This window comes from Calypte anna, chromosome 4 (assembly GCF_003957555.1).
Source record: "Calypte anna isolate BGI_N300 chromosome 4, bCalAnn1_v1.p, whole genome shotgun sequence".
NCBI lineage: Eukaryota > Metazoa > Chordata > Aves > Apodiformes > Trochilidae > Calypte > Calypte anna.
The window spans coordinates 5,936,061-5,951,936 of NC_044247.1; the positions used below are offsets into that span (position 1 = coordinate 5,936,061).

The 15,876-nt window shown below is 49.7% G+C and overlaps 1 protein-coding gene across 2 annotated transcripts in view; it reads left to right on the forward strand.

Moving 5' to 3' along the window:
• The window catches only part of FHL1 (four and a half LIM domains 1), a 31,375-nt gene that overhangs the window by 11,078 nt on the left and 4,421 nt on the right, over nucleotides 1-15,876 (forward strand). The window lies entirely within an intron of this gene.

The following is a 15,876-nucleotide window of genomic DNA, read 5'->3' on the forward strand; positions in this document are numbered from 1 at the left end:
ATGAAAGATGTAAAGATTTTTTTTTTTTTAATAAAACAAGAAGCAATGTTTTTTAACTGACCCCATGGAGAATGCTTTTTAGTGTAGACCGTGCCCAGCTCTGATCTAACATGATCTCCAGGGGGACCTGGGATCCTTATCACTTTATGAAAAATGAGTTTTTCATTCCTGTATCACACAGGCACTTTCAAAGCATTATCCCTGACTCCAGAGAAATGGGCTCATACATTTTAATGCTGTTATTAGAAATTGAATTGACAACACTTATCCTCAGCAGAAATTGCTGTGCAGCATTGGGGGGGGGGGAGGGCTGGAAATATGCAGAAAGCACTGGTGGAGACTTCAGAGAGCTCTCATCACCCTGAGATGGGTGTGCTGCTGGTGCAGTGTCTCTGCTGAATGAAAAGAGCAAGGTTAGATGTATGCCAGAGAAAGGGGAAAGCTTCTGGGGCTCAAAGCACCAAAACAGCCTCTGCACTGAAAGGTGGAACATACCCAGACCTTACATGGTGCTGGGGAAAGCTGCACGGCTCAGGAATTGTGTATCCCAGGCTGCTGTTGAGGTGTGCACAGGTACTTAATTTTTTTTTGTCCTAATAAGTGTTGAGAGACTGAGCTGGATGAGTGCTGGCTTGAACTGGCACATGAGGAGCTGTTGAAGTCCTCAGATTTTGAAAGATGCTCTTGGGAGGGATGAGAAGCAACAAGGATCTACAACAACAACAACAACAAAAAAACAAAAACCAACCAAACAAACAAAAAACCCCAAACCAGGCTCCTTTCAAAATTTTATTTATTTATTTGTCATAAATGAACTTGAACCAGCTGATCTCTGCTCCTCTCAGGGCAGGTTGCCTTTGAGGAGGACTTGGTTGCAATGCATCAAAGCTCTGGAGTTGCTAAGCTGGGAGTCCCTGTAAGGGCTCCAGGTTTTTTCTGGAATCTGGCTGAGTTGTCTGGTGTTACCAAGGTCCTTTGTCTCTTGGAGGGCAGCCAGGACAAGTTTGGTAAGATCTGTGTGAGCGCTCTCCTGGTCTGGAAGGGCTTCAACTTTCCAGCAAAAGGAGAGAGGCAAAGAGCATGGCTGGGCAGTGATGTGTGGGCATTGAGTGAGCAGGGATTTAACAAGAGGCTTGATGGGCAGATTTGCAAAATATTAACATAATAAGTGGCTGAGGCTAACTCTGGCCACAAAGGAATCCTGGGCAAAGGGGAGAGTTAAATGACAGCTCTTTCAGTAGAGGAAATATGTGATAATGCAGGACCAGAGAAAAGTGTCTTAGAAAGATGTAGCCGGAAATGGAGTCTCTAGTCCGAGATCGAGGTGTCAATATGGTAGTATAGACTCGGAGGATGTGGTTTGAGTCTATTGCCCACAGCGAGGAACTAGCAAGATGGTCTGCTGCTACAGAAGCAACCAGCCACTCTCTCAACTAGCTCCAGAATGAGCTGCCTCGGTGGGTGTGAGCCTCACTATTTATTGGCCCAATGGTCTTGCACATGCTCCATAGGGGCCCTGCCCTGGTTGGGCACAGGTGGAGTTGATAGCGGCTCACACCCACTTCTTGATGATCAGAGGCACCTGGTCGCTCTGTTCCACTACAGAAAGATGCACTGTGGTTCCACCTTGCAAGTGAGTGGGTGCTTGTGGGCCTCCTCACCCCCCTCTGTTTGGTGTCTTCTTGAATTGTCCTGGAACACATCCCCAGACTGTCCTGGAGCATGTTCCCTGGCACAGGCAGTGCCTGTCTGATGTGCTGCCAACAAAGCAGCTGTAAATGTGAAGCCCCTGCAAGGTGATGGGTTTTCACTTCTGCCCTTCTTCTTGGTGCAACGTGGTTCAGCCTTGGTTGTAAATATCAGGGTGTGAGGGAGTTGACCCCTTCCTCCATTTAAAAATGCATTCATCTGAGGCTGGAAGTGAAATCAAACCCTCCCAAAGCAGTGGTTTCTGAGAATAACTCCTGTGACCAATCCAACCCCTGGAGGGGACTTTGGAACTTTGTTTTTCCTTGTGAAGAATGCCCAGCATTTGTCCTGACAATTAGTCAGAGCGCCCAAAAATACCCATCAGCCCTGCAAGCTGATCTCCTCTGGCTCTTGGAGAGGAGACAGACACAGGATTATGCAGTGGGGGGCTTTGGGAAAGGTTATTTTTAAAATGGCCATGCAACAGGGGGTGATTCAGCCACCAGTGCTGTCCAACAACTGAAGGTATTCGTAGCCAAATGCCAATCTGTGCTTCAGGCAACTGTCCAGAGCTTGGGGTGATGGGCTGGTGGTCCTGCTAAACCCATATGTCAGAGCTGGCTCCTGTCAACTCTAAATCAGTGCTCAGGTCCTGAGCCAGGTTTGGGCAGTGCTTTGCTGGTGTTCTGGATGCCAGGGAGTCTTCCCAACAGGCATGCCAGTGCTCAGAAGGACACGTCCTGCCCCTGGAAAGGTGGCCTGGACATGTCCTTCCCATTGAAGTGGTGGCCTGGACACGTCCTTCCCATTGAAGTCGTGGCATAGCCAGGCAGGGTGCTTCTGCCCAGCCCTCTTCTGAGAAGCATTTGCCTTGCCCATCACCTCTGACCGCCTGAGCTGAAGCTTTCTCCTCTCAGTGTGTCCCATGTGCTGAATTTCTGGAGGGTGTGTTGCCAGAATCACATCCACCCACAAGTGGCCCTTTCTTTTCCCCTGAAAATACAGCTCTTTGAGGAGAAACACCAAGGCTCCTTGGGCGCACAGCTTGGATGGGTGCTTGGCCCCCTGCTCTGTGGGGGCAAAGGAAGGAGCTCTGCAGCTCAGCAGCTTCCTGGGGACAGGATGTTTTGCCATGAAATATCACACAGTAAATGTCCCCAGCCTTCAGAAGAAGAGCTTGGGCACAGCCTGCAGTGCTCCCTGCAAGTGCTTTGTGCTGCCAGGTGCTGTGGAATGAAGGCAGGAGGATGGCAGAGCTGCTGGAAACCCATGGGGGGGGAGGAGGGATGCTGGAGGGGATGTGTGCTGTAGCTGATGTCTGGGTAGCTGTTAATTTCTGATTTGTAGTGGGGAGATTTCCAGGGAAGATTTCAAGCAGTGCTGCAGACTAATAGCTGAACTTCCTTCTGTGCTCTGCACAGTGAGCTGTTTAATTTCACTGGGGAGAGCATTGCCCCTCCAGCTGCCATGCCTGTGAGACACAACTGAAAGCAATTAGGAGTGCAGAGAGCATAATGGAGGTTGTGAAATATTATTTCAGTAATGGCTCACTAAGAGCTTGGTGAAAGCCTGACATGAGCATTTATTGTGGAGGCTTGGTGGGATTATATGATAATTGTTCATAAGGCCTTATCTTTCCTGGAAAACACTGCCATGCTGCCTGGCTGGGATCAGTGGGGTTTTTATTTCACAGGGACTTACATTACTTTTCTTAGCTAAGCTATGGGAGGATAGCTGTGAGTGGCAAACCTTTGCCTCATGTTTGAATCCAGGTTGTTCCTTCTCCGTGTGACCACATCTAAACTTGAACCAAGACAGACCCCTGCAGTCAGCTGAGAAACTTCCCTGTCCTAAGTGTGGAGTTTTGGGGTAATGATTTGGGGAATACCTGGGATTTCCTAAGTGTGGAGTTTTGGGGTAATGACTTGGGGAATAGCTGGGATGTGGTGCAGCTTGCTTGGACTCAGGGCGGGCTCCTCTGGGGGCCACATCAGCCCTTGTGCAGCTGGTAACTGAGGCACTGTACTTCATCCTGGTGAGTTAGAAGGGTTTTAGCCCAGTCATGGGCTTGATGCTCTTACAAGGCATCTGAATCAGCCCAGTCTTGGCAGTTTGTGTGGATCTTTCTCCCAGGAGTTGCAGAGGAAGTCCTTGTGTCTCCTTGGGGTGGCAGGAGTCCAGGGACATTCATACCTGTCATTTCTACCTTGCAGTTTGTACAAGGGTGCTGCAGGCAGCCTGCTGAATCCCCCCCTTCCCAGGCTGCTGAGCTCCCCTCTGCAGACTGAGTCGAGGCAGAAAGATGTGGGAGGCAGAGCTGGAAAAAGAAACGTGGCCGATGTCTAACCTAGGGCATTTAAGACTGACACAATTGTCTAAGACATTAAAAAAAAACAAAATCAAAACATAACCTAAAAAGAAAAAAATCGTCAGCCTTTTGGGACTTGCCTGTTCCTTCTTGAACTTGTAAGGAATGCCTGACTCTAACTGAGAGGACCCCAGCAAGCGCTCAGCATCCTCGGTGCTGGGAAACGCGGTTCCAGCTCTGTAACCTGTAGCGCAGATCCACAGCAAGAGGGAGCAGCAGGCAGAGGAGGAACTGGAGCTGCTGGGAAGCGCTTCTGAGCAGTACCCGGTGCTGTTCCAGCCTCTTCTCACCCCGGTTCTCTTTGGGTCTTTGTGGTGCCTGCATCCCACAGCGCTGCTGCTCCTGTTCTCCAGCCCGGACTCAGCCAGGACAGGAGCTGACCAAAGCCTCGAGTCTGCAAATCAGCTCCTGATTTATGCGCAGACGTTTTGCCCCCAAGCCTTGGTGTCACTTGGCTTTGGGCAGCAACAGGTGATGGGGAGAAGTGCCAGTCAGGAGCTGGGTGGAAGGGAGCTGCAGAGCAGATGGCAGCAGGGAAATAAATTCGGAGCTGCCATGGAAATAGTCCTGGAAACAGTCCAGCCTGTGGATGGAGGCAGATGGGAAAAGCCCAGTTTATATCTCTGTCCATTTTTGCTATATTTCAGATGCTTTATTTTTTTTTTTTAAATTTTAAAATATTATTATTTTTATTTTTTTATTCCCCTATCTCTGGGCTACTCTTTCCTGTCTGTAACTACACCCTCATCCTTATTTTCTTTCTTTCTTCCTATCCCTCCTTTCATTCTCCTTTTTTCTTTTTTTATTTTTTTTAACTCACATTATTTCTGACTTCATGGAGGGTTACCCAGTCTGTTTCTGCCTATTCCCAGTTCCTCTATAGCTGATCCTAAAAGCTCCTGCTGGCACTAAAGGCTCAGCACCCAGAGCTGTGGGATGGAGTTCAGCATTCACTGTGTGCTTTCCTTCTCCATGGGGATTTCCTTGGGGCTGCTGTGTTCCTCCCTCTGCCACTGAAGTCACATCCTGACTGGATTTGTTCAGGATGAGGGTACATCCCAAGTGAACCAGGGTGTCTCTGCCTGGTGTTCACCTGAGTGCCTGCAGGATGTTTTAGGGGTGCAGAGGTGTAGAATGGGGTAGATAAACCAGGTTTTGCATCTTCTGGAGCACTTTTTGTGATACTGTAAATATAAACTGTTGGTTGTTGGGTTTGAATTTTTTTTTTTTTTTCTTCAGCTGTTTGAAAAGATAATGTGAAAACAGCTGGTTTTGGTTCAGGTGTGCTGGTGGGTAGCATGCTGGGTCTCTGACTGGTGGGGGGAACAGGGGCATCCTCTGGCAGCCTTCTCCAGAGAGTCTGAGAACACTTTTCTGCAGTACCAGTCACTGGCACAGAGCCAGTGTTGGGAGCAGGAAGCACACAGGACAGAGTGCTTGGAGAGCTGGACCAGCCCCAGGTGTCACTCCTGGATCCCAAACCTGCCCAGTGGGACTGCTGCCTCCTCCATCTTACCACAAGATCAGATCTGGGCTCTTTCTTGGAGAGAGTTTGTATTTGTGTCTTTTCCGCTTAAGCCCAACCCCTTTTGGCTTCCTGCAAAGTCTTTGTATTTAAAAAAAAATAAAAATAAAAATAATTTCCAAAAATTTTGTTTAGTTTCTGCCTCCAGAGAGCCAAGGGATGTTTAACTGGGATCTACAGCAGGCTGGGCAGAAGTGTGCTCTCTGCCATTGCATGGAACTTAAGTTGGACTTAAATATTTTAAAAACCCTGGAATCTATTGTGCTGTTTCTTGAAGAGAGTGCAGTATTTGTGCAGATGGTTAGGAGGAGAAAACCTGGAGGTGTGTAAGTGCTAAACCCCAGGCTGATGGGATCATGATGTCCTGCACTGTCCCAGCAGAGCAAGAGAAGGGCAAGAGGCAGAGCTGAGCTGCAGGACGTGGGGCTTGGGTTTTTTGGGAGCCCAGTGAAGGGCTGCTGGGCTTTTCTGTGTGCATTGCTGAGCAGTATGTGTGGAAGCAGAAGGTTCAGTGATACCCTAAGAGGTGGACAGGTGCTCCCCTCCTGTTCTGATTCTTTCTTTGATGATGGTGACTAATAGTTCATCAATGCTTGGGTTATACCAGCTCTATTTAGGACTCTCTGCCTGCTGAGTGACAGCAAGATGTGTGAGCAAGCTGAGATGCCCAGACCTTTTCTGGAAGGACTGTTAGGGCAAGGAAATACTCTGGAAATCACAATGTGAATCATTTGTCTATCCAAGTGGATGACACTATGGCCCAGCCATGCCTTTTTGCAGCCATACCTGTGCAGTGGGGTCAGTGTGTCCACACCAGCTTCCTGGAGTCCTGAAAACCTCCAGGACAGGTTTAATGTTAAAAACAGGAAAACCCAAGCCTGTGTGCCCTGCTGTGTGCACACAAATAGGTTTGTAGCACTCTTCCCTCTGGCCCTGGTGGATGTGCAGTGCTCAGCTAGCAAGGGCTTACACAGGGTTGGAACACCTCTTTTCTGGGGCATGATCCCCTTCCTGGAGGTTTCTGCATGTTTCACAGGACGATGATATTTTTCCTTGGCACTTGTGTTGTTCCTTGCACCACTGGTGTGTTTAATCACCAGGGCTCATGGGGCTGAAGAGGGGCTTGATGAGGAGATGGGAATTATCCAAGGTCATATGGCTAAAACCAGCTGAAAAAAAAAAGAGCAGCCCTGAGCTCAGCAAGGGTTCCCACCCTGTCCCTACTCCCCTGGCCCAGGAGGTCATGAATTTGGACAAAATGGCCTTTTTATTACAGACTGCTCTGGGGGGTTGCTGGAGGCTTTGCCAAGTGAGCTGTGCCATGAAATGCTGTTCCAGGAGATTTCGTGGTGACAACAAGTTGGGTGGGAATGAACTGCTTGGGGGTAGGAAAGCTCTGCAAGGGATCTGCACAGGTTGAATCAATGGGATGAGGCCAAGTTATGAGGTTTAACAAGGCCAAGTGTAGGGTCTTGCATTTCAGTGACAACAACCCCAGACGATGCCACAAGTTTGGGGAAGAGTGGCTGGAAAGCTGCCCAGTGGAAAAGGACCTTGGGGTGATGTTGACACCCATCTGAAGATGAGCCAGCAGTGTGCACAGGTGGCCAAGAAGGCCAAGAGCATCGTGGCTTGTGTCAGGAATGGTGTGGCTATCAGGAGTAGGGAAGGGATTGTGCCCCTGTTCTGGGCACTGGTGAGGCTGCACCTCAGACCCTGTGTTCAGTTCTGGGCCCCTTGCAACAAGAAGGGAATTGAGGTGCTGGAGCTTGTCCAGAGGGAGCTACCAATCTGGGGAAGTGTCTTGAAAACAAGGGTCCCAAGGAGAGGCGGAGGGCAATGGGATTGATTTGGAGAAGAGGAGGCTGAGGGGAGACCTTGTTGGTCTCTACAACTACCTGAAAGGCTGTAGGGAGGTGGGTGTTGGTCTCTTCTCTCGGGTAAATAATGATAGGAATAGAGAAAATAAGGCTGAAGTTATGGCAGGGGAGGTTTGGACTAGATATTAGGAAGAATTTCTTTACTGAAAGAGTAGTCAGGCACTGGAATGGGCTGCCCAGGGAGGTGGTGAAGTCATCATCCCTGGAGGTGTTCAGAAACCACAGAGATAAGGCACTTCAGGACATGCTCTAGTGGGATGGTGGGTTTGTGGTTTGTTTTGTTTGTTTGTTTTGTTTTTTGTTTTTTGTGTTTTTTTTATGTTTATTTCCTTTTTCTCTTCTTCTTTTTTCTTTTCTTTCTGGGTTAACAGCCAGGGTGATCTTGGAGGCCTTTTCCGAACGTGACAATTCTGAGTCACCAGCATCAGCAGAGCTGGGTCTTCCCCCTGATTTTTGGCCAAGCTTTCCTTCTCTTGCTTCCTCTAATCCATCCCTGTTGTCATGCTGCAAACACACGTGTGTCTCTGTGCACATGGGACATTCTGATGCCACTGTGATGCTGTCAGACTGCTGCAGCCATCTCTGCAGGGGGATGTGGCAGCTGCTGGCACTGCCCAGTGATGCTGTTCTGCCTTTTGGGGCAGGAAGCAAAGGTTACTGTTTCTAATTGAAAGCTGAGGATATTCTGGAGGAATCAGGAAATGGCTGCTGGGTGGGAGGGTGCCAGCACTTTGTGTAGGGAAGTAGGAAGGAATGAGACTGCTCAATGGTGCAAACTCAACATGCATTGCCAAAAATGAACTCATGCCTGTAAACATTACACTGTGCACAGCAAGATTAGCACAGGAAAATACCAGTTGTTAGGGTTCCTGTTACCATCTGAATTATGAAAACATTTTGCCTGAGTTTATAGATGAGCTGGGGCAGAGTAACGTTGGGTTTTTCCAAGCCAAAGTGTTTCAGTGTTTTACCACATTTCCCAGCCTCAATCTGCTACACAAGTGGATCCATGCTGTGCTCTTTAGGGCCAGCAATGCTGTCAAGTCTGGCCTTTTCCAGGCCATGCTGGAAACTGGGAGGTGTCAGGATGCTGGTGAGATGGTGACTTTACATGTGTGCTATCTGGGGGACTTCACATGGGTGGGAAGGGCCAGGGAGTCACCAAGCTTGGGGCTGGGGGCTGTGAACATCCTGCTGCATGTGTGTGCTCAAGGAGTCCTCAGGAGATTATTCCTGGCTCAGGGAGTTCTCAGGAGATGTTCCTGTCTGTAGCCACTCAGGCTGCAGATGCTGACTGCAGTTTGGAGGCCAGACACCACTGTGATGGGCTCCACGGAAGGAATGATAAACATTGGCCCTTCCCAGTGGCTGTCAGGAAGGTTAAAATGACTTTCCCACGGCTGTGCTGTGGGTCAGTGTCAAGGCAGGATTAGCAGCTGGGTATCCCTGGCTCTGAGCCTCTGCTGCCACCAATTGATAACCTGGAGCTGCCAGACCCTGGGCACCCCCCCGGGGGAGCCCTGAACCAGAGCTCCCTCCACTCCCTGCTGTGACTTGGGTGGGAAGTTTGGTTGGAGCCGTGGAGCTGAGGTCTTCCAGAGAGCTTCATGGAAACCTGAGGAGAGAGAGGACAGAGACATCACCCAGTGGTCTCTGAGCCATGTGCTGGGAAATGGGCCCAGACACAGTGTTTGGTACCAGTGAAGACCAAAGTCACAAAACCTGGCTTTTTAAGTGCTGCTCTCCAGGGGTTTGCTCCCTGTGGTCAGTTAATGTCTTGAGTTTCCTTAGGGTAAAAGGTGGAGAAGGACCAGGTGCAATAGTTTTACCAGCAGTACAGAATTGAACTTGCCTTATATTGAAGGCAAATCTAACTTCTTCCCTGGAAGGTAACTTCTGTTACTTCTGTGGCATCTTAGCAGAGGTATTTATGGCATTTGTGGGCCCTACAGCCAGGGGACAGCCCCTTGCTTCTTCTTGGGACCAAAACCCCACTGGCATCTGTGGGACTGTGATCCACCTGCTCCCTTCAGCAGCAGCAGCATTAACATGGGCTCTGTAATTTAGCTCACTTCTGTTATGAGACAAAATCTAACTCTAAAGCCAAGGCCAAATGTAGTAGTACCATGGGGTCAAGTTCCTGAGGCACCCTCTGCCTTGGGGACTAATTTGGGTGCTGAGTAGCCAGGCAGGTATTTACATGTTGCCTACAGAGTCCTAGAGGTCTCTGGGTCCTATTCTTCTCCCTCGGATCACCTAAAATGGTAAGAATTTTTAAGGGGGATTAAGGTTGTGATCTCTGGGGAGGGGAGTGGACATCTGGTAGGAGTCCTGTCCATATTAATAGCCTGCGTTTAAATGTATGGTATCAAACAGGGCAGCTCCTGATCAGCCAAGAGCCTGTGACCTGTTAGCTCGGGGGCTGCTGGGGGCTTTGGGCTGCTCACCATGGCTTTCCACAGGCACACAGGTAAGGTGGATGGGCTGCCAGGTGCTGGGGAAAAAGCCCTGAGTGTTTAGTGCCTGGTAAAAGGGGAGGAAAGTTGTGCTAAAAGGCTCCTGCACCAGCAAAATAGTTTTTTGTTTTTTTTTTTAAATCTGGTACAAAGCCTTGGCAGTCTGCAGCTGTAACTAATGATGGCAGAGTTGGGGGATTGGTGCTGGGAGGGGGGTGGTGGCGGCCTCATCCATTTTGGAAAATGCATTTGGATGGTAAGAGCTTTTGGATCTGCTGCTGGGGCTCAGGTGTTGGTTGAGGAAGACTGAGTGAAAATGGGGGATGATGCTGTGCCTGGCTGGGACAGGGGACACAGAGCAGAGGGGAGAGTGCAGAAGCCCCAGCATGGGAACCCAGAGGGTTTGCTCTGCTCTGCTGGGAGGTTTGTGCTTTTTCCCTCCTCTCTGTGTTATGTACATCAGACAGGCTGACCCTCTCTAGTCATAGGAAAATAACAACTTTTCCTTCCTGTTAACACTGTCAGGAATCCTGAGGGAGTGTTTTGCATGTCCCTGGCGGCATGTAGGGTTATTGTGTCTTCCCATCTGTGACTAATCTGCTCTAGCCCTCCAATTACAGACCCATCGGAAGCTCTTTGGGATTTTTAAAAGCTTATCCGATTCTTAAAAGCCAACCATGTGTGTGTGTGTGTCCAGCATGCATTTCCAGCCCTAAATCCCAATGCAGAGTGGGAGGACCATTGCATCTCTTGGTGAAACACAGCTCAAGGGAATTGGGCATGTCTGGGGAGATGGTGTGAAGTTTGGGACACAGCTCCTGTGTGGGCATCCAACCAAACTGCTGCACAGCAAGAGCCTGGGGACAGTGGTGGGGAGCACAGAGCCCCTTGAGAGCTGGGGGAGGAAGACATAACATGCTGTTCAGCTTCACACTCAGCCTCCCAGGCAGGAGGCTTCTTGCATGGCGTGTGACAACTGAGGACTTGCTTGTGTGACACAGATGTACATTCTGTAAGGTACCTTTCTGAGTAAAATCTGATTACTGTGGTATCATTTTGAAACCCCCCAAAGGTGTTTAAAAGATCAATATATTCAACTACAACCTAAGAAGACATTTATTTTTTTAGCTTCAGCCCATGAGACTGACGGATGCTGCAGCATCATTTCATTATACTCCCAGCTACATCTTTCTTTTCTTTCTCATTTTCCTCAGGGAGGTGTTCCCTGGGGCAAGGACCCCTGGATTTGATGTTGTGCTGTCCTATCAAATGATGCAGTGTCTCATGAGCAGATGCTGTGCTTGAAGTGCTGTAAGCAGCAAGTTATGGTGCAGCATCCATTCCTGCACCCCCCAGGGAGCCCTGCTCTCTGGGACAGCTGCAGTGGGGCTGAAGGGGAGGGAATTTTCTTCATCAGGAGGAAACCTCACTCACGTTTGGCTTTTGGAGGCACTGAGGCATGAGGAAGGTATCCAGGTGCTGAGATGGGGGACAGGTCCCTGCATAGCTGAGATTCTGATTGAGGAGGCTTGAAGGTCAAAGAGCTGAGTTAGCTACTGAACAGGACTCTCTTGTTTTAGGGGATTTGGTAAATTTTGAAAGGTTTGGACCTAACAGCTTAAACTCTGCCTAAGTGCTCAGCCTAATCCTAGGCAGTGATTCTGTGCACACTGGGAGCTGTGTGAGCCTTAGCTGAGCTCTGTATTAAGTGCAAAGCCCCGGGGGAAGTGTTTTCAGTGGAGCAGAGGATTTCTTGATAGCAGGGCTCTGCTTCCCTGGGGAACTGTGAAGATTTAATGACAGGGATGTACTCAGACAGGGTGGCAGTAGGACCGCAGGGAATGTTTTTTGGCAACCGCCTGAGGAACTTGGAGCAGTTCTTGTGCTAAAGAAAGAAGCTTCCATTTTATCAACAGATTAATTTTTGAATTATGGAGTATGAGACTCACACGTGCCCCAGCCTGGCAATGGGAGAGCACAGCTCCCCACTCACCACTGTCACCTCTGCCAGCAAAAGTGACCTGCAGGTGATTTATTTCTTTCCTGTTGTCCAGGACAGTGTGGCAGTGACCTTGAGGATCAGTCTAGAGCTTCACCTCACATTTTGGATCAATAGGACTCTTCTTTTAAGGGTATTCCCGAGTATTTGTAGCAAACCATGGGACATTGCATAGAGAAATGGTGAGAACAGGAACCCAGGCAGCAAACCTGGGGATGGGGGGGTCCCAAGCTGCAACTGGAAGGTGTAGCTGGTGCCTGGTGGTTCGGGGGCTGTGTGCACTCAGTCTGCTGAGAAAAATCAACCTGATGGAGAGTCAAAAAGATATTTCTCTTTTCCTTCTATATTGCCATACAGTATGCAGCTGTGCACAGGGCAGAGGGTTGACACCTTCAGCTTCATCTTGTTTCCTAAGTGGCAGACACAGTCCATAAGTTTTCAGGACATTTTCCCAGGTTGTTTTTGGAGACCACACTTCAAGCTCTTCCTTGGTGGTTTATCACATTTAAACATATTCCCCAGAGCCAGTAACACATATCCTGTGCTAAGTGCTTTGCTTATCAGCTATGCTTCAGCTCCCTTGGCTGAGTGCTTCTGTTTCATTTGTTGTGCAAACCATTGAGATGCTGCATTCCAGTAGGCAGACTGAACTGGGAGGAATCAGCCCAGGGGGATGGGAGACAGGAACCCAGGGCAGACAGCCATGGAGTTGTGTTAATGCAATAGATTTAGTGAAGTGGCACTTCTTAGGTCTGCACCCTTTCCATCCCAAAGCTTGCCATGGTGCAGAGCCCTGATGGCTCTCTGGGACAACCCTGTGACTGCTCCAGAGCATGGCACCAGTGTGATTTGTGGTGTGGAAGCTGGAGCCCAGGCATTTGAGATATTTATTTGAAAGACAGAAGGTATGGTTGTTCAAGGGCTGAGGCTCTCTGGGGACAAGTGGCTAACCATCACCTCTGTGGTCAGGTAAATGTGAGGGATGAGTTCCAAGGTCTTCATGCCAAATACCCTGATACTTGAGAAGGCCACTGGTTTGGCCAGCTGCCCTCAAGCTGTAGCCAAATCCATCAGGGAGATACATTTAGATTGCATCCTGCCAAGGTTGGTGGGTGAGGGACACCTTGCTTAAAGCGGGTTTAGTTTCTGGAAGTATTGGTGCATTTTTCTTCTTATATTTTTGTTTTGAGGGTCCTGCAGGCTATTTAAGGATGAGCATTTACTGCACTTACACCTCTCCAGCTGCCTGCTCTCTCTCCTATCACCTGCTTCTCCACAGCAGAACATGCTCTGTGCATGGACATCAGCCTGAGCCAGAGAACAATTCCAGTCTGTCCATAGTTTTCCTCTGTTTTCTAAATTCTCTTCCCTGGCCCCAGAGTCCAGATGAAATGGGGTTTGGAGCAGTGTATGTCCCCAGTGTATGGTTCTCCTGAGGTTGAACAGGAGACACTTGGCCAGGCTGTGAGCCCAGAACACTGCACTCTGTTGTAAATGCACAGCAAAGAAACTGTCTTGAAATACCTTCCAAGCTAAAACACCTCTGTGTGTTGCTGTTTCAAGCACACCACAGTGAAATGAAGCACTGAAGGCTTTAGTGGTGAGCTTAATGAGTGCTCATTCTGAGCTCCCAGCTTTGCATTGCTGTAGCATGGTTATGGCACTGGTGTGAATCCCTGCTGTGTGCTCCACAGCTGCTGCACAGCATGGGGAAGCCATAAAATAAAGGCTCAAAGGAGTGGCAAGGAGGATTCCTGGTGCCACTGTGTCCCTAGTTTCATGCCTTGCCTGTTTTCCAGGCAGCAGAGAAAGGCCAGCACAGACACACCTGGAAGCTATGGAAAGTTAAGCCGTGGGTATGGAGTGCAGGGTTTATAAACATCTCCAAACCCATGACCTGCTGCCACCCAGGCTCTGGGAGGTGTGGGGCGTTTTGGTTTTTTGTTTGTTTGGTTTGGTTTTTCCACTGCACAACAGATATCTGTCCTGTGAGAGGGGATGGGACAGCTTAGGCAGGATACTAAATGCTTTTTCCCCAGCAGCAGAGCTTTTAAGCCTTCATGGACACCCAACTCTTGAGAAGATGCCCTGGTGGTCCCAGCCCAGCTGCTGCTGGCTGCTTTTGGGGCTCTTGTGCACCAGTGCCTGGGTGGGTTGCTCCTGTGGGAGGGTTGTAGGAGAAGGTCTGGCTGTGACATTGGATCTCAGAGCATGGCATGGGTGAGCAGAGACCGTGAGCAGGCAGGATGCTGGCTGGGACAGTGTGGTCAGTGCAGCCTCACTGCAGGCAGAGGGATCCTGGGGCTGGATCAGGGAAGATACAGCAGAAAGCTCCTGGGAAAGCTGGAAGCAAATTCATGCCCTGGGCTATCTGAGAGGGGCTTTTAGGTCCATGGAATGGCACAATGAAAGTAGAAGCTGGCGTGTTTGAATGTAACCACCCTGCTCCTGGGGCTGCCAGGCCCGGTGTTAATTGTCTGTGGAGCTCCAAAGCTGCCGTGATAAATGTGTGTCTCACATTAGCACATGGTGTGTGACATGGGAACACAGGATTATGTTACTCCCTGAGCCATATGTTGACGATTACGTGTTCTGCTTGAAAGCAGCCCTGAACCTGAGATCAGGATTCTTTCGATACCATTTGCCGTGGGCTTTTCACTTGCAAGCTCTGCAGAGCTTGGCTGGGACTCACATAGTTTCCAGGTTTCACAGCTGTTTATTTGTTTCATTTACTTGAACTGGTAGAAGCACAGCCCTTGGTGTAGTTGTCTGCAGGACATGGCTGTCTCCTGACCTCGGCAAGGCAATCGTTTCCAGACCTTGGTCCCCATAGAGTTCAATTCCCACCAGCCCAGCTTCCAGCATGCTTCTACAAATTTTAGGAGAAGGGAGTGAACCCAGCCCACACCCCTGCTGCAGCCTCCCTGAGCCATGCTCCTCTACAGGACTCTGTTTTGCTTTCTGGAAAAGAAATGTTCCAACTTCTTGTGGCCTGAAGTTACTGAAAGTGTGATAGAGAAGGCGGGGAGATGACTCTGGGATTTTAAAATCTGTGAAGTACCAGTGTGGGTCCTGTGTCCTGTTCCAGTTCCTCCTATGCTTGCAGATGGTAGATAGGGAGAGGAGATCACTGCCCTTTGATGGCAGCGGCTGCTCCTCACTTCTTGCTATGTGGCTGTGTCCTGGTCAGAACCTTCTGGGTTTGCTGTGGGTCTGTGTGAGGTGTCCCTGCACTGGTACCTCTGCCCTCTCTTCCCAAAGGCGGCAACAATCATCCCTTGGCCCTGGGGAGCTCCGGTGCCAGCACAGGGATTGACAGGTTGTGCTGTGCAGTTGGTGAACACAGAAGTCCTGGGGTGGGCAGGTGTCCCAGAAAAAGCTGTATAAAGAGGTCCTTGTGCCATGACACCATGGCAGTCCCACAGCTGCAGGGAAGCACGATGGGGCCATGCTGACCTTGCCTTGCTGTGAGGGCACAACCAGGAGCAATGGACCCTATCTACACCCCAAAAACCCCAAGTCCTGTTCCAGATTATGAAGGAGCAGCATGGCTGGAACCAGCAGCCCTTGTGCTGCTGTGCTCTGCCAGGAGCAGGCAGCAAATCAGCCCCAAAGCTCCAGGGCTTGGTGGGGGTCTGAGGTGACGCTACACCATGGAGGTGCTGCCCACCTCCCCCACCTCCCAGAAGGAAGCAGCAGCAGTTTTTTTATATTGCCTGACTATGTCTTCTCTCCCTTTCCTGCTCTGTGCTGGTGCTACACAGCTATACCAGGAAAAGAAAAATTAAATTTCTTCTTGGCAGCCCCTGTGCCAGATGTGCCTCCCATCTGGTTGCTGATGGGGCAGAAAGTTCATGGGTGTGCAGGGGAGCTTCATGATGCCGGGGGCTGTGGGGGCAGAGGTGGAGCCCTCTCCCATGTAGGGAGATCTTTTCTTGTATCTTTTTCCCCACCCATAT